General features: G+C 48.3%; 4 non-coding genes across 4 annotated transcripts; 2 read left to right on the top strand and 2 right to left on the bottom strand.

Annotated features, from left to right (window-relative positions):
- Nucleotides 1-5,746: 5,746 nt before the first annotated feature.
- On the top strand, nt 5,747-5,818 carry TRNAA-UGC. The gene has a single exon. It is a non-coding gene; the product is annotated as a tRNA-Ala (tRNA).
- A 1,996-nt stretch (nt 5,819-7,814) lies between these two features.
- On the bottom strand, nt 7,815-7,888 carry TRNAT-AGU. Its single transcript has one exon. It is a non-coding gene; the product is annotated as a tRNA-Thr (tRNA).
- Nucleotides 7,889-23,106: 15,218 nt separating this feature from the next.
- Nucleotides 23,107-23,323, bottom strand: LOC120389508. The gene has a single exon (XR_005590980.1). It is a non-coding gene; the product is annotated as a small nucleolar RNA U3 (small nucleolar RNA).
- A 2,425-nt stretch (nt 23,324-25,748) lies between these two features.
- TRNAM-CAU lies at nt 25,749-25,820 on the top strand. The gene has a single exon. It is a non-coding gene; the product is annotated as a tRNA-Met (tRNA).
- The last annotated feature ends 135 nt before the right edge of the window (nt 25,821-25,955 follow it).

The raw sequence follows: 25,955 nt of genomic DNA, 5'->3' as shown, positions 1-25,955 counted from the left end.
TTTCCTTTCACTTGTGGGGGTTGGTGGGGTGCGTAAATTGCCGAAGCTATGCCCTGACCCACCGTGACACTGTGTTTGACCCTAAAAGCATTTGGAGCTCAGCCAAGAATGCAAATACTTTTCGGAGACTGCAGGAACTGTGGGATAGCTTGAGTCCTCCAGTCCATGAGCGCCCATTTGATTCTTTGGCTTTCGTTACGCTTGTCACGCAGCAGTGCGCTGAGCCCTGCTATGGCGTCTATCTGGAGATTTGTTAAAAATGATTTTGAATTTCATCTTCTGTAACGGAGCGCTGATAGAACGGATTTGCCTGCCCTTACAGCAATCACATCCGCATGGTCCATGCTGGAGCTCTTTCTTTATTTTGATTTTTAAATGCATCGCCACACGTGCTGATCTGAGCTCCACGCTAGGCAAACAGGAAATATTCAAAAGTTTGCGGGCTTTTCCTGTCTACCTGGCCACTGCATCCGAATTCAGATTGCTGTCCAGAGTGGTCAGTGGTGCACTGTGGATACCGCCCGAGGCCAATACCTGATCTGCGGCCACACTAACCCTAATCCGATATGGTAATTCCAATACTAGCGCTACTCCTCTCGTTAGGGAGGAGTACAGAACCCGGTTTAAAGAGCCCTTTATACCAATATAAAGGGCCTCTCAGTGTGGATGGGTGTGGCGTTAAATCGGTTTTACGCCCTAAACCGGTTTAAACGCCTAGTGTAGCCCAGGCCTAGTATGCTCAGGAGCTCTACTATATAGGATTCCTGAAATGAATGGACACACTTACTGGTGTCCTGTGCAACTGCATAACCACCTAGCAAACGTCCCCCCGCAGAAATCACTTTCAATCCTCTGAGTGTCTTGGTTTGTTTTCATCAATGAAACAAAGGCACATGAAGACACATTTGCAGGTCCTTGGCCTCCATGGGCTACAATGTGCAGAAGAACAAGAACTACATCCACTTGGGAGGCATGGACTAGTCTGTATTACATTTGTAAGTAAGCTGCCATTGGGACTGAAAAGTCTACTGGGGGTGGACAGGAGCCTGTTACAAAACTAAAATAACCAAGATTTACAAAACTCCCTGTTACACATTCAATACTCTGTTTGTGAACACGGCATCAACTGGGGCTCTAATAAATGGCAGCCTTCCTATAACACAGATGGTTGTTCCTTGTGACTTCAGATACATTCGAAGGGCAGCTGTTCAGGGGTCATGTGCTGCTAGTTCATGAGCAGCAGCAGAGTCTCTGTACGTTTCCCAACCGTAGAGCTGGGTGTGTCTGCATCCAAGTAACTGCAGAGTCAGTGTAGTACCAGACAGTTAATTGCACAGTCTCACTTTCTGGTCTCATTGATCATTTGGGTAGAAACAGCAACGGTTTGGTGGGTTTTTGTTTTTTCCCCTGTTTTCTCCTAAGGAATGTGTGATCTTGAGCATGTTAGTTTGTTCCTGTGGGTCAGGAAAATTCCATCTCCTTGAAATAGCTGGGAAGTGACCTGTTTGTATAACCTAAAATAAAGGAGCTTTAATAAGAAACTGCTTTACAAATATGCTGGGATAAAAACAGTAAATTCCATGGCCAGACACCAGGCCAGGATCAATGGATGGGGCCAGGTCAATTAATTACAAAAGAAACAATCTCTTGGGAAGTAGCTGTAATTTGTCCCCAAACCTTTCCTTGTTCTCATATGCTATCAGGGATTCTCTTCTAGAGGGCAGAGCTAAGGTTATCTGGGCATGCACCTCACTCTGTATTCCCTGTTTTTCCAGAGTTTGAGTTTTACTGAACTCGATGTTCTGGAAGGTAAGAGATAGTCACAGTCAAAGTTAACTCTGTTAACAAAGGTTTTGTTAGTGACAAATAATGAGACTAATTCCTCACTGCGCTAATTCCACTGACTTCAGTGTGCTCTTTCTCTATTTCTTTTCCAAAAAATAAGCAAATTAAAACAACCTTGAGAACTAAAATACTGTGAGAAAGTGGAAATTTTAGTAGCTCAAATAATTCAGTTTCTTCTGTGTCTTGTGCGTCTGTAAATGGCACATGTTAATTTATAAGCACATCTTTCTTAACTTTAAATATTCTGTAGTACATTGACTAGATCAGGTGGGTTGTTCAATGCAGTGAGGTTTTCATGCATTGCCCAATACATATTTTTCAGATTATGTAAATGAACACAACTCATTGAACACAAAATTTTGTATTTCATGCTGTGAACTGTGTCAGTAGCTCAAATTAATAGGTTTATTTTCTCTCTCTCTCTCTTTCTCTCTCTGTGAGGCACAACAAAATAATTTAGTGATGCTGAAAACATTCCCTTCTCCTCCAGAACTGCCTTGGAATCACCTTCCCTTTGTAGATTAATCTGCCCCTGAGTCTCTACAAGGAAAATATAGTTTCTATGAAAAAAACACATTTTTTTTACTTAAAGGGACTGAGACAGAATAGGTTACTCAGACATAGGTTAGGGGTTTGTTATAGAAGTGGGTGGGTGAGATTCTGTGGCTGCGTTGTGCAGGAGGTCAGACTAGATGATCATAATGGTCCCTTCTGACCTTAAAGTCTCTGAGAATAGCCACATGATGGCGACACATCAGGAATGCAAAGCAACAGGTTCCTGGTTTGCACATTGATGGTGACAAGGGATTGAACTCGACTCCCCTCTTTTCACAGACACATTTGTTTTATTCTCTGAGGTCAAACATCAGTTTAAATGTTGTACTTAGTCCTCTGCCTTGTAGCTTCAACAGCCGCAGATGCAAGATGAGTTACTGCAGCCTAGACCTTGTGTCCGTGTTTAGGTGGTTTTCACCTAAACGTTCAAGCAGCTCCCAGTAATGTCCCGAGCTCCCCAAGTGCCACTGACAGCTGAGCTCTTCCTGCCCACTGAGCCCAGCCCAGACCGTGGGTGGGGGGTGAGTTTGTACCCGAATAACTGACAGAGCCAAGCAAGGAGCAAATAAATGTTTGCTCCGGTCACTAGGTCTGTGTTTCTATTGCTCGTTTGCTCTCTCCCCTTCCCTGATAAGGAGCAACGGTAAGAGAAGAAGAGGTTAAAACATGTGCGAGGTGGTGGCTGGGTTTGGATGACAAATTTAAAACCATCTCAGTGCCCTCTAGTGTGACACTGACACCATCAGATTCTCACCTTTCACTCACACTTCATTAATAACAGTTTCCCTGAACTACTTTGCTGTGATTATTTCAATGGCTCCTACACCGATACCTGCTGCCCCTTCTGGCTGGTTAATTGCACTATTTGGAAACTGCTCCTAAAATTACACCCTTCCTGGGAGCAAGATTCAAAACTCCCCAAGGAAACCTCATTGGGTTTCAAGTGCAGCCCAGACAGGGTGGCAAGGGGACAGCACAGGGGTCTCAGAGCTTCTTCTTCCTCACAGAGAGAAGGTTAAGGGGGGCTACAAGTTATGACTCCTGGGTTTTAGTCCTGGCTGTGGGAGGAAAGGGGTGTTTACTGGATTAGAGTTGGGGGCTTAGGAATCAAAGAGGAAACATCTCCCTTTTCAGCTTCAATGCACATTGAACAAGAACATGGCTTCTCATCTCTTCGGTTTCAGAGGAGCAGCCGTGTTAGTCTGTATCCTCAAAAAGAACAGGAGTACGAGTGGCACCGTAGAGACTAACAAATTTCTTAGGTTCTGTTGCCATCATGTGGCCATTTCATTTCACTTCTTATTGTTAAAAGGTTTGGGTACTTTGCACAGAAACATCATTTCCTTGGGAGAGATGGAGAAGTGGAAGCTGCATTGACTGAATCCTCTGAAAATTAGATAAGGATTAAAATATTCCCAGACAGCTCAGTCCCAACTGTCCTCCTCACTGCTGCCAGTGAAGCTCAGTTCTGTCCCACGGCCCCAAGAACTGCTGGGTGCAAGTCCCGGCCTGATGGGAAGTCAATGTAGGGGTGACTCTGCCTGCCTAGACTGTTCTGTAGACAAATTCAGACACAGACCATGTCTGGTGAAGGAGAGACAGATGTGTTGTTTGATTGTTTTTCTCATTTAAAATTTACTAGATCATTTTGATGGAAAAAATATTTGTACGAGACCATGAAAAAAGGAAGAAACCATGAAAATACCCATGGGAGAAAGGGGGGTTCTGAGGCCAAGGTAGATATGGAGATTTTTATGAAAGGAGAGGCTAAAGTAGGGCCTTTAGCTGGAGCAAAGGGGAGGGTTTTTGTGCTGTTTCATTTTAACCAGCCTCACATCCTGTAGTCCCTGCTTCACCACCCCACCAACATGTGACCTAGCGCCTCCCACTGGCAAAGCCACCTCTGACTCCTGAGACCGCCCCACTGGTCTGGCCTCCAGAGCTCCCAGCACTCCTCTCCTAACTGGATCCCCTGGCAGCCAGAGCTCTCCGCAGAACTGCCGTGGTTGCTCCCCTGGTCTCTGGTCAAGGACGGCCACCGGCTTCTCCTGAGAATTCAGCTGAGAAATGACTTGTCCTTCTCTAGATTCTCGCCTGTGGGCTCTGAGAAGCAGGATGGGGCCTGTATGATAAAGTCCATGTAACATTCCCCTCACATCCCAGCCCTGGTATGTCACCTGTAGCTGCTGTCCCTGGGTAGCAGCCAAGGATGTTTCCCACCATTCAGGAGACCCCAGCCTGGAACTAAAGTCAGCTTCAGGCTTCTCGTCTCTCTCTTTGTGGAATCAAGTTCATGTTTTTGCCAAGAGTTAAAGCAGCCCGAACCCCAGAGTCTAGATCAATGTCACAAGTTCCCAGTGTCTCCATGGAAGAGAATTTGTTAAATCCCAGATGAGTGGGGTTAAACTGTTCTCAGCCTGAGTCCTCCGCCTTAATCCTGGAGGATATCGTCCCACCATGGGGCCATTTCCCGCCTCTCTTCCTAGGGAAGCACAATTTTCCTTGCACAGACACAGGAACAGCAAGATCTTCTCTGTCCCTTGTGCAAAGCAGGGGCCAAATTCCATGGAAACAATGGATACAGGGGGCCCTGGACACATCCAGCCCTGGCCGTGAGATGTTCCCTACCCTTGTCTTTATGCCCCTGTTGTTATTTCATGGATTGTCTGGGATGGGGGAAAAGCTGAGTTCACTCCAGGTGGAGGGGGAAAGAACCGTGAAAGTCTCAGGACTCAACCCCTGCTACCAGGATCACTGAGGTGCTGGGAATCTGCATAGGAAAGGGACGGTGTGTATTGTCAAGGTGGGGAATTAATCACAATGATCAACAAGAGCCACCTCATTAACCACTGACACAGGCTAATCCTGCCGCAGATAGAAGGGAAACTGGGAGCGATTCTTTGCTGTGCAGCTATGGAAACAGTGACCCAATTGCACCGCAGTGAATGTGCTGGGGAAAGCTGGACTTCACAGGCAGGTGGAAAGAGCAGATCCTAGAAACACCTGGAGCTCCCCACAGCACTTCTGCCACCAGGGTCAGGTGTTGAGCGACTCACAGCGCCCCCCCCCAACACATTACCTTCCAGCAGGGGGTGGCAGCACCCCCACCCAATGCTGGGGAGAGGGCTGAGGTATCTCTGCACCCTGAATCCAGGGCACCCACTCTCTCTGCCCCACATATAGAATCTGGCCCTGCTGCAAAGTGACCCCTAAGAACCAGCAGCCTCCAGGACAGCAGATTTGGACTCAGAGCAGGGAATGTGTCCCCTATGCTGCTCTTAGGCCACTAGGTGCTCTGGAAACAAGAGGGCTCTGAGTGTAACCTCTAGCACATATGCCCCCATCTGGGGATGTAGCTCAGTGGAAGAGCACATGCTTTGCATGTATGAGGTCCTGGGTTCAATCCCCAGCTTATCCAAGTTCTTTTCACCCTGCTGTTTTTCTCATGCCCAGAGGGGATGTGGCCCAGCAGTCTCCCTGCAGGAATTTCAATCCTGCTCAGTGAGGGGCAAGTGCCAATTGCATGGAAGGTCTGGGGGGGTTTCTGCTCCTAAGTCTCCTCTGTACATTTAAGATTCCCACCCGCTGTGCTGCTTGGGACAAGGGTAGATGAGAAGGGTGAATCCTCCAGCACTGGAGGGAAAGGTCCCATCTGCAAAGACTAGACTTATTTCTTGTCTGGGCCCAATCTTTTCTCCTGGTATAGTCCTTGTTCCAGCTCAGGTGGTAGCTAGGGGATGTCTCATGACTGCAGCCATGTTTGTTCAGTTCAACCCCCTTATACAGCTTTGGTACAAGGCAGGAATTTTTTCTCTCTCTCCTGAGGAAGAGCCCCAGGTTTAAGATGGATTCCTGTACCAGGGGACATGGGCACATGTCCTGTGAGACCCCCCCAAGCCTTCATTCTTCCTGGCCTGACTCAGGGATGGTGCAGGACAGAGCCATCTCCAGTCAATTGTCCTGGTTAATGGGAGCCATCAAGAGTCCAAACCACTATTAATGGCCCACACTTTGCATCATTACAACAGGACCTCAGAGTTATAGTTCATATTTCTAGTTTCAGATCCAAGAATGATCGGTTCATACAAATAGGATGAACACACTCAGTAGATTATAAGCTTTGTAATGATACCTTACAAGAGACCTTTGGCATGAAGCATAGTCCAGTCACTTTATATTCACACTCATTAGCATATTTTTATAAAATCCTATGGAGTGCAACGTCACAGCAGGGAAAGGGTTTTACTGCGGCACCCGGGAGCAGTTGAGTTTCATGTTCAGGCTGTGGTATGAGTTCCTCCAGGTTTCTCGTAAGCACACAGGGACCTTAGCAGGTGCTCTCGATACAGGAATGGCCCAGATATGATAAAGTGATGGGAATTGCATTTTCCTTTTTTATTTCTGTATTTCCAATGACATTTCTGTTTGTGATTTCGTTTTGCTTTGTATAACTGTGTTTTCTCCTGGATTTGATATTTAATGAAAAAAAGAATATGGCCTCAGGGCTCCAAATGGAGGAGCAGGCTGGGGCTAGGACTGCTAAGAGAACGAGAGTAGCAGGTTTTCTGTATTGTTTCCTGCCCTCGTTTTTCTTGACTAGTTTCTCTTCTGCACGAAATTTGCTTTTTTTTTAAATGTGAGCCTGGCTAGCCTAGTTGGGAGAGCATCAGACTTTTAATCTGAGGGTCCAGGGTTTGAGTCCCTGGTCAGGCAAAGAAACAGTTTCCTCTCTGACTTCCCTAGAGAGTTTCAGGAGGACTCTCCTTGACTTTTGTCTTTCCTTTTCAGGACATGGCCTTTCCTAGGAAGGGCCCTTTACTGCCTGGGACTGAAGGTGCACTCTCACCTGTCCACTGGCCTCACAGTCTGGAGGAAGAAAGGCCTCTGGGCCTGCAGCAAAGTGCTGGGTGCTGACTTTTTGAGCAAATGCAGGGCTGGCCAGAGAGGCATCTTCCCACTGAGTCCGCCCTGCCAGAAAAAATTGTCCCCACAGACAGGGGTGGCTCCAGGGCCCAGCACACCAAGTGCGTGCTTGGGACAGCAAGCCGCGGGGGGTGCTCTGCCGGTCGCCGCAAGGGCGGCAGGCAGGCTGCCTTCGGCGGCATGCCTGCGAAGGGTCCGCTGGTCCTGCGACTTCGGCGGAACCTCTGTGTGTGGACATCCCCAGCAAATCACAAGGACGTGTGGCACAGGCTCTCATGTTGCAGCAATTGCAGTCGAAGCAACCGCCATGCCAATGCCAGTCACAGCAGCCTTTTCATCAGCTCCAGGCTTGTGATTTGATTCTTTCCAATGCTTCTCTCCAAAGAAGCCTTTTCCTTAGCAAGCAATTACTTGGATACCAAGAGAGGTCTCTTCTGTTTCCTAGAAAGACACAGGAAAATGTGAGCAGAGGAGACAAAAGCTATAGAACAAGGCACCACTGGGAGTTGAACCCAGGATCTCCTGTTTACTAGACAGGTGCTTTAGCCAGCTAAGCCATGGTGCCTGCCTTGCAAAAGGGTTTACAACTGTTCCATTTGATGGTTCAGGATAACACCTGCAAATTCCAGTACAGACGTTCCCATTTCCTCAAGACTTGCAGACCTTGAGGTGTCTGGCTCTCCGTGCACAGCAAGCCACAGCTGAGTTGACAGAGGGCTTCTAACATGTGCTTCTCCCACCAGCCACTGTGATCATATAGTGGTTAGTGATCTGTGTTTCAGTCGCAGCAACCTCGGCTCAGTTCTGAGTCATGGTCACCTTTCCTTCAGCTCTAGATTTCTCATTTGCCGCTTTCCAAGTGTGGTGGGGTGGCTGCCCCAAACAAGCAGAAGAAAGATTAAGGCAGCCTTGCAGAGGCTGTGCAGAACCCAGCCTATCAGGAAAGGGCTTATTGGGAGAGCCAATCAGGAGAAGGCTTGCTGGAGCAGCCCATATATAAAGGGTGCTCAGCACAGCAAGAGTCAGTCACTCCTTGGAGTTTGAGGAGGGAGGATTGGCTGCCCTGAAGGAAGGGCACCATGATCAGAGTAGTGCTGGGTGGGTAAGGGGAGCATGAGTGACCTCCTGGCCGACTACTGCCAGACTGAGGCCCTGATACAAAGGCGGAGGAAGGTGCTAGGTCTGTGGGGAAGTGGTCCAGAGAAACAGATGGCAGGGGTTGAGGTGCACCCTTTGCCTCAGTCGCTGCTGACACAGGTGGCTACACTCCTGACTGGCAGCTGGCCACTGAGGCAAGTGTCTGGGTAGAGGACAGCTGCCCCTGGAAGGAGGGAGACACTGAGGGGGCACAGCCAGAGGGCTGTGTCCATAAGAGGACTTTGAAGTCCTGAGAGCGACATGGGTCCTAATGATAGAACAGATGGCAGCCAGACGCCACTAGATGAAGGCGCACTGGGGACCAGAGCCACTGCCAGGATGGCCAACAGAAGGCACTGCAGTGAGGCATGCCCCATGGCACCAAGACTTAGCTGCAAGGAAGGCTCTCTGTCTTGAACCACTACTTAGAAGGATTCTGCTGACAGGTCTTTTCTTTTTATGAAAAGAGATACAAAAAAGGAGCCAACAGAGACATTAGGTTCAGCAAGGAAGAACTGTCAGGCCAAGCCAGGATTTCCTGGTTACTAGGAAGGCTCTTCAGCCAGCTCTTCCCAAAGACCACTATCCAGAGGCCTTTTAACAGCCACTGCAGATGTTCATCGACAAAGAGATGCCAAAATAGAGTTCTCCACTGCCTGCAGCCATCACACTACCAGGAGTTCTGTGCACAGAGAGGTCCCTTCTGGTGGAAAAAGGCTTTGGTAGAGACTCTTCTGACACCAGCCATGGTCATATAGCGTTTAGCACTCTGTGTTGTGGCTTCAGCATCCACAGATGCAAGTTCAGTTAGGGGATGTTTTCTTGTCTCCACATTCGTCTAATGGCTCCTTTCAACACTTGTCACCAAAAAGACCTGTTTCTTTTGCAAGCAATGTACAGCTAGGTAGAGGCAGTCTTCTCCATTTCCTCAAAAGATCACTAAGCTGCGGGAGAGGAGACGATTCAGCCAGGCACCACTGGGTGCTGTATGCTGAATCTCCTCTTTATTCAGCAGGTGTCTGTGAGGGACATAATCTACACAGTGTAGAGGTCAAGAATAGGAGTTTATTACACACAGCGCTGGCGGAGTGTCACCTTGCGTATTAGGCTCATAGACACTGTCAGTCAATTGATTACAATAGAATATATAGATTTTCCATGGGCAGGGTAAAGTGACGGGGTAGGCAGTTCAACACCCCAGGATAGGTTCTGCACCAAGACAAGATAGCACAGTAGCCAATGGTTAACAGGTTACATAATGTCTCCACCCATGGTCTCAAGTTAGCAAGTTAACATTGAATGAATAATTTGATAAAATGTGAGTAGTATAAAATATCTATGTTGAAATTCTGATTTGAGGTCCATAGGAAAGGAGCAACTCTTTTTGATTGTCCAACAGGTACATTCCTAGGGGTTAAAGCAAAGAACCAGTGAAAGCATATGGCAATAAAGATTGTTTTCTGTGTGTCTAAAGGCAAGGCATTGGTCTCTTGGGAGGGAAGTGGAAAGATGCCATATCTTATACTGACATGTGCCTACTTCTCATAAACTCAAGATTGGATCTGTGGGAAGAACATCTCTACAGAAGAGATTAACAGAAAAGGAAAAGGGATTCTTTGCTCAATTTGCAACTCTGAATAAGACACAATTCTTTAGTTCTTAGCTCCAACACCTGGCAATTTGCTGACCAGGCCTATCTTAGCAGGCAAGGCTTTCTGTTTACCCCAGCTTTCTTAGTTGATCACGATTTGCTAGGGCCTCTGGTCCCTTGACCATACTCTGACTTTGGCTCTGGAAAAGAGCTGGCACAATCCATAGATCAGGTTGTTATATAAACTGCACATGGATTTGAACCCTTCACATCCAGTAATGGCAAAGTCCTTGGTTCCGGCTTGTAGCAGTGATGGAATAAACTGCAGGTTGAAATCAAGTCTCTGGAGTCCATCCACACCTGGGATGGGTCATTCAGTCCTTTGTACAGAGCTTCAGTTTGTAGCAAAGTCCCTCCAGGGGTATGAAGCAGGACTGAAGACAAGATGGAGATGAGGCATCAGCCTTTATAGTCTCTTGCCATGTGGTTTTTGCTTTCTTTGTCCCAAGGACACTCTATCCAGCACGTGGCATAGAAAAACTTTAAAGTTCTGTCCATAGGGCAGATCCCTGCATACCTTGCTGAGTCACAAGGCATATCTGACTTCTCTCAGTGGGCCAGTTGTATAGCTGATGGTCCTTAATGAGCCATCAAGCAGGCTAGGCAGAGCTGACACCAATTTGTCTGGCTGGAGTATTCCCGAAGCAGAGCACAAGTTTGAAATACAGGCAGCATAGAGCCAATATTCATAACGTCAACTACAAAAATGATACACATCTAGAGATAGCATCATTATAATCAGCCAATCATAACCTCTCCATAGACCCCTTACACGACAACCTTTCTATAATATTGGCTGCAAATATAGAACAGTGGTCGCAACGGTGAGCTATACAGTTACAGATTATGTCAATAACGTCACAGGAGATGACACAGTATCAGTGAGACTGATACTGGAATACTGCCTCCAGTTTTGGTGTCCTCATTTGAAAAGATGTTGTGAAATTGAGCTGGGTCAGCAAAGAGCCACCAAATGTTGTGAGGGCTGGAGAAAAATGCCTTCTAGGGAGCTATTGAACAAGCTCAACCTGTTTAGCTTATCAAAAGAAGATTGAAAGGTGACTTCATTGAAGTGTTGAAGGGCCTTACTGAGAGAAAGATTGGCTATTAAAGGGCTCTTTAATGTAGCAGAGAAAAGCATAACAAGCCCCAATGGCTGGACGGTGAAAAGAGACAAATTCATATTACAACTAAGGCACAAATATTCAACAGCAAAGATGATTCACCACAGGAACAAGCTACCAAGGAAAGTGGTGGATTCACAATCTTCTGATGTCATTTAATGAAGACTAGATGTCTTTCTGGAATGTGTTTACCCAAAAAGTAGCTATTGTGCCATACAGGAGGCCTGTGATATGCAGGGGGTCAGATTAGATGCTCTAATGGTCTCTTCTGGCCATAAAGTCGACAAATTTCTGAAAAACTGAGTGTAGTATTGGGAGCAGCGGCTGATGTTTTACTGTCTAGCCAGCTTGCTTCCTAGAACGAACGCTCCTTGAGTGGGGAGATCCACAGGGAGTAGCTCAAACCTCCAAAGTCCCTGGGCAGGGGCAGGACATTAGCCCAGCAAGGGAGGGGTGTGGCAGTGACATCACAAAGGCTTTTTGCAGGACCTCAGACTATTGGTCAAAGGTGGTGGGGAGGTGGTGACCTCACAGAGAGATGCTGACATCAGCCAGGCAGGACTGGGGCGAGGGGCCAGGGAAACCTCAGAGACCCCTGTTGCTTTGCTTCAGCAAGTCTCCTTCTACAGGTCTCTCTTTGAGGACTGAGAGTATTCGGGGTCACATATGTGAGCGCCAGGAGGAACCTCTTTTGAGTTTTCTCCTTCCCTTTTCCTGATTTTACTAGAAAACAACCATCCCTGTTTAGAAGGTAAGAGCCTCCTTGAGGTTTGAAACCTGTTCAGTCTGATCCATCTGGTGACAGTTGAATTCTAGGCATGGAAAACACGAGCTTAAGGAGGCAGAATTTTATTTTGCACCTGGGATATTGTCACTTAGCATCACTCGGGACATTTGAGTTTGTCCTTTTTGTGTCACTTTTTCCTCCATCCCTCCCTCCTTTCTCTTCTTCTCTTTGCTTCTTTGTCCTTTCTCCTGTTCCCCTCCCAACACCAGGAGAGAGGTGTGTGTGTGTGTGTCTATGTGTGTGTGTGTTGCGGGGGAGTGCTCGGCAGCTCCCACTCTGGGAGGTCCAGCCAAAAATGTGGGGCTGAAATAGTGCTCGGGCAGTGATCCCCACTGGTGACCTGGGCCATCCTTTGGGCTCTCTGGTGAGAACCCTCAGCTTCTCATCCTCAGTCTCTACCCTGATTGGCTGAGCAGGGGGTTATTGACAGGGAGGAGACTCAGGTCCTTGTTGTTCTCTTTGAAGACCAAGGAAATACGTCAGAACCAGTCATATGTTTGATGAATTTTGCTGCTTCTCTGCATTAATTGTCTCTGAGCAGTTCATGATTCTCTCTAACATTGCAGTTCTCCTCAAATACTTGCTGAATAATTACTGTGCACTGTTGTTGGTCTGGAGCTCATCTGAGAGCACTTTATTCAGGTCATTCAATGTAGGAAATTCAAGATCCGATGGTTAGTTTGAAAATCAGGGCTCTTGGGTCCTATTCCCAACTCTGCCACTGCCTGCCTGTGTGACCTAAAACAAGTAAATTCTCCTTTCTCAGCCTAGCTGCTACCTATTTAAAATTGGGATAATAAAGTTACACGACTACCTAACTCAACACCCGCACTCTTGCCCAACATACACGTTATCTCTCCCCCACACACACACAGTCTCCACACTGCAGTTGAAAGGCAGCTGGCAATCTAGTAAGATGCCCATTGAGCAATGGCTTAGGGAAACCTGCTGGCGTTAGACTTGTTGGGGCCTGAGGCTGAAGTCAAAAGTCTGAGCCCCACCACCCAGGGCTGAATCCCTCAAGCTCTGGTTTTGCCCTTCCCCCACTTGGGCGGAGCTCAGGCTTTGGCTCCCCCCTGCCCTGTGTGGGAGGGGCTTGGTCCCTCTTTCCAGGACCAAGCAGTAAGTTTTTTTGGCAGAAGGGGGTTGCAGTGAAAAGAAGTTTGAGAAAACCTGGCCTAGAGCATCTCCATTACTGAGCTGCAGCAGCAATGTTGCAGGGGAGTTTGAAATGTTGACGTGTCTTTAGCCTCTGAACACATCTAGACTTGGCTCCCTGGGTGATCAGACACTGAAAGTACAGCCATGGAGACACCACACAGCCTAGCTGGCAAGAATCAAACTGCCACAGAAAGACACCTCTGGTTTCCTAGTCCAGCTCCCTAAGCCCTCAGCCACAACCACTTAACCCAGGGGCTTTTCTACACACTCGTTCTGTTCTCACTGAAGGGTCATTTCCAATGGTTTGCTCAGACCAGCTTCCCCAGCACACTCACTGCTGTGCAGCTCTGTACGTGTGGCCATGGCTGAACAGCAAGAATTCCTGCCCATTTCCCCAGTGGCTGGAGCATGGCTAGAGTGTGTCTGTGGTTAATGATGTTGCTGTAGATTGTTTGTTTCCTGCCTTGGCAATTCAGACAGTCCCTTTTCCCAACATATCTCCAGCACATCAGTAATTCCAATAATGGGCAGGTTTTCTCTGGGGCACTGAGATTTTTCAGGGAGTTGGTGGCTCCTTTCTTTCCTCACCCTGGAGTAAACTCAACTTTTTATTCTATGGTTCATGTTTTATGGAATAACAGCAGCAGCTTGAAGAAAGAGAAGAGTGAATATCTCACTGTCAGGGCTGAAGGTGGTCACGTCCTCTCTGTCTGACCATCGCCATTGCAGGAGAGAAGGGTTCATTGGAATTGAATGCCCTGGCTCAGACAAGAGACACAGGGAGGTTTTGCTGTTCATGGATCTGTGCAAAGGAAATTGTCTCTCTGTGTGAAACTGAGGAGGGAAATGAAATGCCCACCGGGTGGCGCAATGCCCTAAGCTAAGGCAGGAGGGGGAAGGACTAGAGCTGAGGAATGACTGAAGTGGACTCACGTGGGATTGAAATGACATTTGTTTCTGTCAGGTAGTGAGAAATGTGACATTAATTCAGATGTGGGGTTGAGGCTTCCTTAGCTCCTTGTAAAAACTTGAACTTGATTTCCCAGAAGGGAGAAAGGGAAAGTCTGGGGCTGCCTTTAGTCCCTGGCTGGGGTCTCCTCGCCAGTGGAAAACATCCCTTGTTTGGTGCTGCCAAGGGGATCGTGCAGAGCTGAGACATCCCTCGGCTTGGAACAAAGGGGGAGTTGGCTGGAATTTATCACACAACCCTCCCTGCTCCCCAGAGCCCCATGGGGAGAATCTAGAGAGGGGGGAGTCATTCCTCCCCTGCGCTCCCAGAAGAGCTGCTAGGGCTCCTTCCTGCCAGCTACTCACCCCTGGATTCACCCTCAGCTCCTGGGATCTTTCTGCTCCAAAGGCACCAGAGTCCTGGGGCGGGGAGGGCGTCACTGCACAGTCTGAAACACAAGGGAGGTTTCTGGAATTGAAGAAAGGAGCAGAAAATGGAGAGGAAAGAAACAGAGAGAAAACGCCTCTTCTCTCTCCCCTCCCTCTCCCAGCAAGAAATGTGACCAAGGACCAGCGTTAGGGGAACTGGTGCCCTGGGCAAAACTTGTACTTTGGCACTTCCCCATCACCCCTGGGCAATCCCCCTCCCCCTTTAGTGCTAGCTCCTGCACTCCCAACCCTTGTGCCTCCTTCACCCCTAACTCCTGCCCCCTCCTGTGCCCTAACCGCAACGCTGTGTCCCCTTTGCCCTTAACTCCCACACTCCCCTCCTGTGCCACCAGCCACTGCCCTGCTCCTGCACCCCCTTCACCCTAACCCCTGCACCCACGTGGGGACACTGACCTGTGTACATGGAGCCGCTGGAATTGCTGCCTGCTCCTCCCTGGGATGCTGTTCCTCTGGGCACCCCGAGGGGCTGCAGGGGCAGGGCGAGAAGCGACATCATCCAAGCTCCCTGCATCCAGGTCACTTTCCTCAGCCGGGCTGTATCAGGGGAGGGCAGAAAGCAACAGCTTCTGATGCTCCCCTCACAGCACAGCCCAGGTGGGGAAAGTGACCAGGACGCATGGAGCACATAGTGTTGCTCCTCGCTCCCCCCAGCCCTCTATGGGGCCACGGAGGAGCATTGGGGCAGGGGAGAGCAGTGAGCATCTTTGCACTGCCACACGGTGCCCTTTGACCCCTGGAGCCCTGGGCGGCTGCTGGGGGCCCCACCCCTAAGGCCGGCCAGGCTCCCCAGCACGAACAGCAGAGACACAGGGAGACTGGCCACCCACTGAGCAGAGGTAGCCTGGGCGGCTCATAATGGAGGCTCGGGGCTCAGCCTCCCAAACCTTGCATCGCCAAGGAGACAGTGGGGCCAATAACTAGGTGCCCTGGCCAAATTGGGCCCCTGGAAAAGTCTCCCATGTCAGCCCCAGGGCTGGAGGAGCTCCCACTCCCTGCCACGGCCCGGGCTGCAGCAGGGGCAGAGAGCGCCTCTGGTCTCGCCACAGCGGGCAGGGGTAAAGGAGTGACAGGGTGGGGCCAGTGGGGAAGGGGTGGAACAGAGGTGACAGTGGATGGGCCGTGGGTGGAAGGTGTGGAAGGAGGCGGAGCCACAGACAGAAGTGGGGGTTATGGTTCCAGTGCTCGGCTCCCGCACTTGTTCTCCCTTCCTGGGCTTTGTCATCACTAGCCCCTGCTTAGCGAGTAGGGTTCAGTGGTCCCCAAAATGTGGGGCATGACTCCTAGGGGACACAGAGGCAAATTCATGGGGCAGCAGCACTCAGCCCCCCCAGCCCCACTCTGCCCCAGCTCTTCCCCAACCCCACCCTCAGCCTGGGCCCCTGACTCCCAGCCCAGCCTCGACCCTCAACCCTGTCCGCACTCTCTCCCCAGCAAGCAACAGCCCCACTCCCAGCCCCGGTTCTCAACCGTGGTTTTCAAGGGTGCCACAGCCATGGATACGAGGGCACAGTGTGAAATGTTTGGGGAATCACTGGTTGAGGGTGATGTTCTCAATCACTTCTATGCAGTCAAATAAAAGTTATTCCTTACTCACCTACTCCTCCATCTGGATGGGCTAGGTATGTTCTGCTGCCCTTCACTCATGCAGGAAGGATAATAACATTTAATGCCACTCAATCCTAAAGTGATTTGTAACCCACCACCAGCCGAAACTGGTCATTTTGGGAAAGCGGCCCCATCATGCTGCACACCTAGGCAGAGTAGGTGTGTCTGTGCAAACACGGTCTGTTCCTGAAGTCTTTCCCCCAGCTCCTCACTAGATGTGAGGGGGGGAGCTCATTCAGCCCCTGCTTCCGCTTAGTATTTAAAAACTCCTTATTGTCCCTATCTCTGCTGGCCTTAGCTTTCTCCTTCTATCTCTTTCTTGACAGCTCAGATGAGGTGGCCAAGTGGTTAAGGTGATGGGCTGCTAATTCATTGTGCTCTGCACACATGGGTTTGAATCCCATCTTCCTGCAATGCTTTTAGTTTTCACCCCTCCTTTGTAGACAACCATCTCCCCCTTTGGTACAATGACAGATCAAACAATGTTACTTCTTGCAAACAAAAACCTTCTCAGAAACTCAGAACTCCCCATGTCTAAAATGTCTAAATCCCAGATTTCTTTAAAAAAAATTCTCTAGTCCTGTATTTCTTAGTTTTTATCTCAAAAGGGAACATCCTCATCATCTCCCCCAAACACCCTGGGACGGCCCCAAATTATTAAAATACCTCAACCCGAGGAAGGCCAGAGCAGTGAACCAGAGCTAGTGTCTAGGCTGAGCTGTTCTGAAGGAGGCAACTCAAACATTTTTTCCCTGATTCCCTTGGCAAGGTCTGACTGAGAAAACAAAATTCTCCAAACTGACAATTTTCTGCTGAAACCAATACTAGTCTGTTTGGGGACTTTGGTTTGCAAGTATTATTGTTATTATTCTCTTCTGATTCAGTTCAGTCCAGTCTTTGTCCTCCAGGTGTGTTTCCAGCTGCTGAGTTGTGGGGGAGAGAGGCCAAGTCATGATGTCTCTTCCCCTCTTTCATAGTTTCTTCCAACTTGCTAGGAAGCTCCTTTGCTACCATGTGAGTCAAGCAGTGTCCATTGTCTGTGCTATCTCGGAGAAGTCTGCATTGTACACGGTTCCTGGGATAGTCCTTGGGAGTGTGGATCCCTTCAATGGGCCAGCAGCGAGTCTGGCTCCTCCCTTGTCGCACCTGAAAGGCTGGTGGGGGCATTTCCCAACCTCATAACATATCTCAGTAACACACACAGAGCAAAACTTCATAACTTCCCAACCAATGCGAGCACACACAATCCAACACGATATTAATGTTCAACAGATCAAGACTTTTGAAATGACACCTCACCAGGCAGACTTTGTACAAACCATCTCATCATTATATGAGAGTGGTGAATATGGGGCTTGCAGGGTGCTGCTCTGAGCACAGCGTGCCACACCTGGGCTTACATTGCAATGGAGACGTACCCTTAGAGTCCATCTCTCCTGGGATAAAGATGGCAGCAGGGCTGGCCTGGGTCATCTGACTTGGGCTCCTGGAGCTAAAGCTGAGGGGCTAAAAACTGTGGTGCAGATATTTGTGTTCACGCTGAAGCCTGGGTTCAGAAACCCTCGCCCCTCATGGGGCCTCAGAGGTTGGGCTAAAGCCCATATGTCTGCATTGTAATTTTATAGAGGTTGGGAGGGAGTTTAGCAAGTGGAAATGGTAAAACCACATTGAGGGGAGTAGACCACTGACCTATCAGCTCTTAACACCCAAACTTTCAGTAACTCTATTATCAGTGCCTGTGAGTGTAATTTAAACCATAGGTCCATCTAGCTCTGAATCTTGTCTTCTGACAGTAGCCAATACCAGGTGCCCCAAAAGCCATTCCCAAGGGACTACAAGGAGTTGAACCCACGATCTTCTGTTTACAAAACAGGGGTTTTAACCAGCTAACCCAGGATACCTACTGTTATTTAAAATGCTGTGTTTGCCCACACCTGACTCTCTGCCAATCCCCACTGGGCCCTGACAAGTGTTGTTCGTGTTTGGATTCTGTAAAGCAGAGGAGCAGATGAAGTTTTGCTCCCAAGGTGTGTGTGTGATTCTTTGGACAGGTCTACACTACAAAATTAGGTTAGTGTAATTACATTACTTAGGCTGGCAATGCAGTTCTATCAAGCTAATCCCGGTATAGATAGTGGCTCAGCTGTCAGAACTTTCTGGAGCTATGAAAGGGGAGGGACCCAGCCTCTATAGCAGGAATGCAGGGTAGGTGAGTTCACGGCAGATGTGGTGGGATACTGGTGGAAACCAGATATGGTGATGTAATGACCAGCAGCATTTACACTGACAATTTGTCACTTTAAGTTTTCTGCAAAAAGCTCTAGGCCTCTCGTCGAGGTGGTTTTATTTTGTCACCAAAACAGGGCAATTTTGTCACCAGACGTGGTATTGCAGTGTGTGCACCAGCCAAAAACTGCTGACCGAGGGAGCGTTGTGTGTTTTTCACACATCTGAGCAATATAATGATGCTGAAGTAACCTTGTAGTGCAGACCTGGCCAAAGATTCTCTCTCTCTCACACACACACACACACACACACACACACACACACACACACACACACACACCTTGCAAGGAAAACGTCACCTGCTCCTCTGCTTTGCAGAATCCAAAAACAAGCAAAGCTTTTCAGGCCCCAGTGGGGTTGGCAGGGAGTCAGGTGTGGGCAGACAGTGTGTTTTTGACACAGGCAGGTACCATGGCTTAGCTGGCTAAAGCACCTGCCTTGTAAACAGGAGATCCTGGGTTCAATTCCCAGTGATGCCTTGTTGACTAACTCTTAGGTAACCTGGTATTGGCTACTGTGAGAGGACAAAACACAGAGCTCTTTGGTCCAGCCCAGTATGGTTGTTTAAATTATACTCACAGGCACTGATAACAGACTTACTTAAAGTTTGGGAGTTAAGAGCTGATAGGTCAGTGGTCGAGCCTGTCACAGATGACCCCCTCCCTTTGGGACAGGGGCAGGTCTGGGCTCTCACACAGAATGGCTCATTGTGGCTGCCAGAACCTGTGGGCAGCTCATTTAGTTTGCATGGAGGGTTGAGTCCTCCTTTGTGCACCATGTGTGAGAATGAAAATCCTAAACCTCCCTTTGAAATAACGAAAGCAGCAGGATGTGTTATTGTCCCTGCCCCAAAGCAGACAGACCAATGGAGAACTGCCATTGAGTCCAGGGTAATACTCCACTGCCATTTTACCTTTTTCACTTGCTAAACTCCCTCCCAACCTTGAGGGTTCCCAGAGCCCAATATTGAGCTCGAGCTGAGATGCCTACGCTGCAAATTTACCATCCCAGGGCCCTAGCCTGGGAGCCTGCACTGGCACGGGACAGCCGGGGGTGTTTCATTGCAGTGTGGACATAGCCCAGCATTATGTCTACACTGCCATTAACACACCCACGTCACTAGTCTCAAACCCTGGGTCAGTTGATTCAGGCTTGTGGGGCTTGTGCTGCAGGGTTATAAAATTACAGCGTAGAAACTTGGGCTTGAGCCCAGCCTCCGAGACCCCACGAGGGGTGAGGGTCTCTGAGCCTGGGCTCCAGTCTGAACCCCAGGAGCCCAAATCAGCTCATCCAGGCCAGCCGGGCCAGTGGGATTTTCTCACAGTCTAGATGCCCTCTCAGGGTATGTCTACACTGCAATGTAAGCCCAGGGTTAGCAGAAGTCATGTCAGCAGCCCCAACACATAAACATAAACCACGAGGGAAAGACCCATCCCCCAGATAAGCTGGGCAGTATCCTTCTCCCTACGGTTCGTAAGTCCAGCAACCAAAAGTCCTTTAACATGAGCCATCCCCTCTCTGCATCCCACTCACAGCTGTTGTCCTTAGTCAGTGCAAGCCCAGAGGTGCCTCTGTACAGTTTACCTGCCAGCCTGGGTGGAAAAGGCAAGAAATAAGAAGGCCCCATACTCACTATGTTGTCTAAGGACTCACTCATCCCTCCACAACCCCCCTGCCCTAACATTGGTCTGACATCTACATTTCAGTATTGGGACTAAAGCCCTGGCCCACTTGGCGTTGGAACCCCTGTCGCCTGCCTAGCAAGTGCTATTGAACTGAGGGTGAGTCCCTCAATCGGGGTCTGCCAAGCACAGTTGTACTGCCCTCGATTCACACAACAAGGATAACAACCCTTTATTTCTCCTGCCCCTGTAACATGGAGACTGGGAATCCAGCACCAGCCAAAAGTGATCATTTCGGCAAGCAACCCAACCTATTTCCAACATACTGTAAAATCCACATGCAGACTCATACACAAAACCTTGCAAGAAAATCTTCCTGAGGGGGTCTGAAGCACCTGCTGCTGGAGGGAAGGAGGGAGCCGTGGGTTGGGATTGAGGGGCACTGGGAATAGGAGGGGGCTGTGCATTGGGACAGAGGAGAAGGGTGAAGAGGAGCAGGCTCTGGTTGGGAGTGAGGAGCAGTGAGCATAGGAGGGACTGAGGGTTGGGACTGAGGGGCACTGGGAAAAGAGGGGACATGGGTTTAAGCTAAAGAGCATCTTCATTTGGGGATCCAGCAGGACAGGGGAAGGCAGCAGGTGATTCTAATTCCTTAGGGATATTCTGTGTGTGTGTGTGTGTGTGTGTGTGTGTGTGTGTGTGTGTGCAGGGGAGGAACATGCTCTATGCCCAGAGGCCTTTATTCCTCCAGGCTGCAAGGACAGAGGGGCTGTCAGGAAGTTGCCCCTTCAAACCCACACAGAAAAAGGCCCTTCTGAGGAAAGGGAAAATCCTGCAGAGAAAAAGTAACATCAAAGAGGATGTGAGAAAGACAGTTTAAGATCTTCATGAGTAGTTTATCACCTGACCATGGATTTGAACTGTGGATCCTCAGATTAAAAGTCTGATGCTTTACCAACTAAGCTAGTCAGGCTCATGAAGCATAGGAGCAACTTGGTGCAGAGGAGAAACTAGTCAAGAAAACAAGAGCAGGAAACAACAGGGGAAACCTGCTGCTCTCTCTGGCCCAGTCAACACTACGCGTTTATATCAAAACGTCTGTTAGTCTATAAGGGGCCACAAGACTCTTTGCTGCTTCTACCAACTGAGCTAGCCAGGCTCACATAGGAAAAGTGCAAGTTGGTGCAGAGGTGAAGCTAGTCAAGAAAATTCTTGGGTGAGTTACCAAAGCCTGAAGGGTCAAAAATATTGTCACGGGTGGTTCAGGGTATATGTTCCCCCCCCCCCCAAAGCAAACGGAAAAAAATTGTTTCTCGCCTTTCTTCAATGTCACTGTATGTCTACTGGATGCTGCTGGCAGACACGGTGCAGCAGTGCTACACAGCAGCATCCCCTTTCTTTCCCTTCCTGAGGGCAGATGGTATGGGAGGACTGATATCTGTCATCGTCGTCCCGTGAGTGCTCCTGGTTGGCCTTAGTGAGGTCGGCCAGGGGTGCCTGGGCAAAAATGGGAATAACTCCCAGGTCATTCTCTTCTTTAAGCTTTGTCTAATGGAGATTCAGTCCTGCCTGGAATATCATAGCAGGTGGAGGCTGCCCTCCCCTTCCCGCCTTTGAATTCTACTTGCAGAGGCAATAAAGTCAGTGTTGTTTCAAATTCATGTACTCTTTATTACTTCATCACACAAATGGGGGGATAACTGCCACAGTAGCCCAGGAGAGATGGGGGAGGAGGGAAGCAATGGGTGGGGTTGTTGCAGGGGCACCCCCTAGAATGGCATGCAGCTCATCATTTCTGCCCGATGTCTGGGGCTCTGACCTAGAGCAGCCATTTGCTTCTCTAGTTCTTTAGTAGGCTTGCCTGATAGTTTAGCCAGGACTGCCTTTCCATTAGAACAAAACTTAAAGAAGAGAATGATCTAGGAAGGCATTCCTATTTTTGTCCATACACCCCCAGTCAACCTCACTGAAGCTAGCCGAGAGCACGCATGACAGCAGCAAACAGTACAGTATAACTTGCAACTATCATTGTCAATTAGCAAAGCAGCAGACAGTACAGTATAGCTAATAACCATCTTTGCTAACTTGCAAAAGGCAAGGGGATGCTGCTGTGTAGCATTGCAGTACCGCGTCTGTCAGCACCATCCAGTAGGCATACAGTGACGGTGAAAAAAAGGCTGAATGGGCTCCATGGTTGCCATGCTATGGCGTCTGCCCAGGCAATCCAGGGAAAAGGGCGCGAAATGATTATCTGCCGTTGATTTCATGGAGGGAGGATTGACTGACGACATTTACTCAGAATCACCCACGACACTGTTTTTGCCCCATCATGCACTGGTATCTCAACCCAGAATTCCAATGGGTGGGGGAGACTGCAGGAACTATGGGATAGCTACCCACAGTGCAATGCTCTGGAAATCAATACTAGCCTCAGTACATGGGCGCACACCGCCAAATTAATGTGCTTAGTGTGGCCGCATTCACTTGACTGTTTCCAAAAACCGGTTTCTGTAAAATCGGAATAATCCCGTAGTGTAGACATGCCCTGACACAGCTTTAGAACCCTCTACCCACTATACGGCCAAGAGACAGCAACTCTCAGATCCTGTGTGGATTGTCTGATGGGCTTGGGGCCAAGAGCAAACTGCGTACCCCCTGCCAGAGCAGGAGAAGTAAAAATAGGGGCTTCCCAAAAAATGGGAAGGGAAGAAGAGAAAAGCAGAGAGACAAATGGAAAAGGAAGAGAAGGTGCAGACACAGGACCCTACCTAAATTCTGAAATAGATTACAAGAAAAAAAGAGAGAGAGAGCAGCATAAAGAAAATTTAAAAAACTTTCAGTAAGAACTGAATTAGAAACCTTTAAAACACCAGTTTTCACACTACCTTTACTTTTCTTCCAAATTCTACTAAAAGAAATTAAGACTTGCCACTAAACAACAGCTTTAAACAAGCTCAGATAACAGGAAAAAAACCCAAAACATTTATTTTTAAATTTGTTTTATAAGGATTAACCACTCAGTTTGTGTTCTCTTCTTCTCAGCTTCCCACAAGGAAAGCAAGAACAGTCATCAATAGCAGACAGCAGATGCATTAAGGCACCACTGTCCACGCACTTCATGCTCAGAAAAGAACACTTTAACTCCTCATCGTGGTTAGCAAGGTCAGACACTTTTAACCACACTTCTCTAGTTACAAACTATAGAAATGATCCCTGAAAGTATGGTCTTAACAAAGCTGTGCTCGGCTACACACCCAGGCTAATGTGCACAAGCTTTATTCCCATGGTGAATGTTTTCATACAAGGGGTTTCACCCCCAGCGAATTAAAGAACAAAAATCTAAAACCAGGTTCCCATTTCATTAAAGCACAATTGAGACAGCTTTAGAAGACTGGCCATTAGAAGATGTTTATGTCGCTATTTACAGAAACACACCTCCTGATTAGCATGTGGAGCTCCTAGCAACTAATCAAACCCCTTGCTTTGCCATACCTTTCACAGGCTCCTCTGTGCCACATGACAGCCAGTCAGGCACAGACAATGCAGACAGGTCAACCCTTTCTAGCATGCTCCACAGCTGTTTCTCTCCGGCTTGCTCTCAAATTCATCTGCACTAGAAGTTTTTGCAGGGTTCTATGTTACCGGTGGTACCTGCACTAAGTCAGTGGCTCTCAACCTTTAGAGACACCTGTACCCCTTTCAGGAGTCTGATTTCTCTTGCATACCCCCAAGTTTTACCTCACTTAAAAACTACTGGCTTACATAATCAGATGCAATATTTATAAAAATAAATCACTTGAATATAAGTATTGTACTTACATTTCAGTGTATAGTATAGAGAACAGTATAAACAAATCAATGTATGAATTTTAATTTGTTACAAATTTGCTAGTGCTTTCTATGTAGCCTGTTGTAAAACTAGGCAAATATCTAGATGAGTTGATGTACCCACTGGAAGACCATTGGATACCCCTGTTTGAGAACCACAGCACTAAATCACCCTTACTTTTAGAACTGGTGCCACTTGACCCAAAGCATTGTGAACCATTTCAGTGCTAGTAGGCAGTGGCAACACAGCTGCACTAGGTCTGTTGTTTCTCCCTGCACAATTCCCACGTGGAAAGAAGATATCTTCTGGTCTGACCCTATTTACTATTGTGAGCTGTATAGGCAACTTTCTCTGTGTTATGTGAGCAGAATCCACACACTATATACTACCTGTATGGCCCTGAGGATGCCACATCGGCCGCAGCTGCCGATTGGGCCACAAGTTGAGAATCACTAGTCTATAATTTTGCAAAGTCCATTGCCACAGGCTTTTCCCCCCTGTCTGCTGTGAGACAAGAGCACATGAAATTCATAGCAATATAAATATGAGTGAAACCCCCCAAATATATTTACATAAAAACTAGACAGTCTCATTTTAAAACAAAGAAAAACACAGGCCACGCAGGGAGTGGGGCAAGAGTCTCCAATGATTTATACCCTCTCCTACCCGCCATTCAGCATAAGAATTAACCTAAATGGATCATGACTATTTAAATAGAGCATCTTTCTCCTACAAAGCAGAATAAGACAAAAGGTTGAGGTTGTTCCCCTTCACATTTGGGGGGGAGGGGGGAGGAGTAGAAGGATTTAGATGCTCAATCCACTTCAGATTATGAAAGAAACCAAGCAGACTAATGATTTACTCAAAACCCATCCCAGCCAAAAGAAAACCAGACTATCTGCACCTAAGCGTTATGCAAGTTTCTAAATAAAGCTATTAGATCTAACCTTCCTCATAACTAGATTTCTGGTACACTGAAAAAACTCCTTCTTTTATTCAGTATACAAAGCCTAACCACTCAGTCTGTGCTCTCCCCTCTCGCTTTTCCAACTAGCAGTCTATACAGTAACTCCTCACCTAACCTTGTAGTCATGTTCCTGAAAAATGCAACTTTAAGCGAAACGATGTTAAGCGAATCCATTTTCCCCATAAGAATTAATGTAAATGAGGGGGTTAGGTTCCAGGGAAATATTTTTCACCAGACAAAAGATTGTTTGTGTGTATACACACACACACACAGAGTATAAGTTTTAAACAAACAATTTAATACTGATACACATCCGAAGAAGTGGGTATTCACCCACGAAAGCTCATGCTGCAAAACATCTGTTAGTCTATAAGGTGCCACAGGATTCTTTGCTGCTTCTGCAGAACCAGACTAACACGGCTACCCCTCTGATACTTGACAGTGATGATGATTGTGAAACTTGGTTGAGGTAGAGGAGTCAGAGGGTGGGATATTTCCCTTACTGCTAAATGATGAACTAGCAATTGGCTGAGCCCTCAAGGGTTAACTCTCTCACTCTGCAAGGCAGCAGGAATGGAGGGAGATATGCGCATTTCCCTTAAGTACACTGCCTTGTTAATTAGATCAGCTTGCTGAGACCCCAGCTGCTGCAAGCTCTCTCCCTCCTGAGTCCTGCTCTATGGAAGATGGGGTAAGCGGGGTGCAGGAGCAGGAGGTAGGGGGACACCCTGACATTAGCCCCCCCTCTTCCTTCCCTCCCCCCGGCACAGCCTGCGCATCTGCCTGCCAGCACGAGAGCGTGTAAGGCACTAATCCGGATTGTGGCGGCTAGGTGGCAGGGGGAGGGTGTGAAGAAGCAGCAGAGTGGCGCAGCGGGAGCGTGCTGGGCCCATAACCCAGAGGTCGATGGATCGAAACCATCCTCTGCTACACGTGCACTTGTTTCTTTTCCCTCTGGGCCTTCAAGCGAGCCGGTGACCAGCAGAGCCCCAAGAGCCTAGGCCATGAGGCAAGAGGTGGCTGAGGCGAAGCGGCCTGCCAGGGAGCTCCCCGGCACCTCTGGCT

This window comes from Mauremys reevesii, linkage group 23, assembly GCF_016161935.1.
Source record: "Mauremys reevesii isolate NIE-2019 linkage group 23, ASM1616193v1, whole genome shotgun sequence".
NCBI classification, from domain to species: domain Eukaryota; kingdom Metazoa; phylum Chordata; order Testudines; family Geoemydidae; genus Mauremys; species Mauremys reevesii.
The sequence above is the reverse complement of the archived record's forward strand: the minus strand, read 5'-3'. Positions and strand labels throughout refer to the sequence as shown.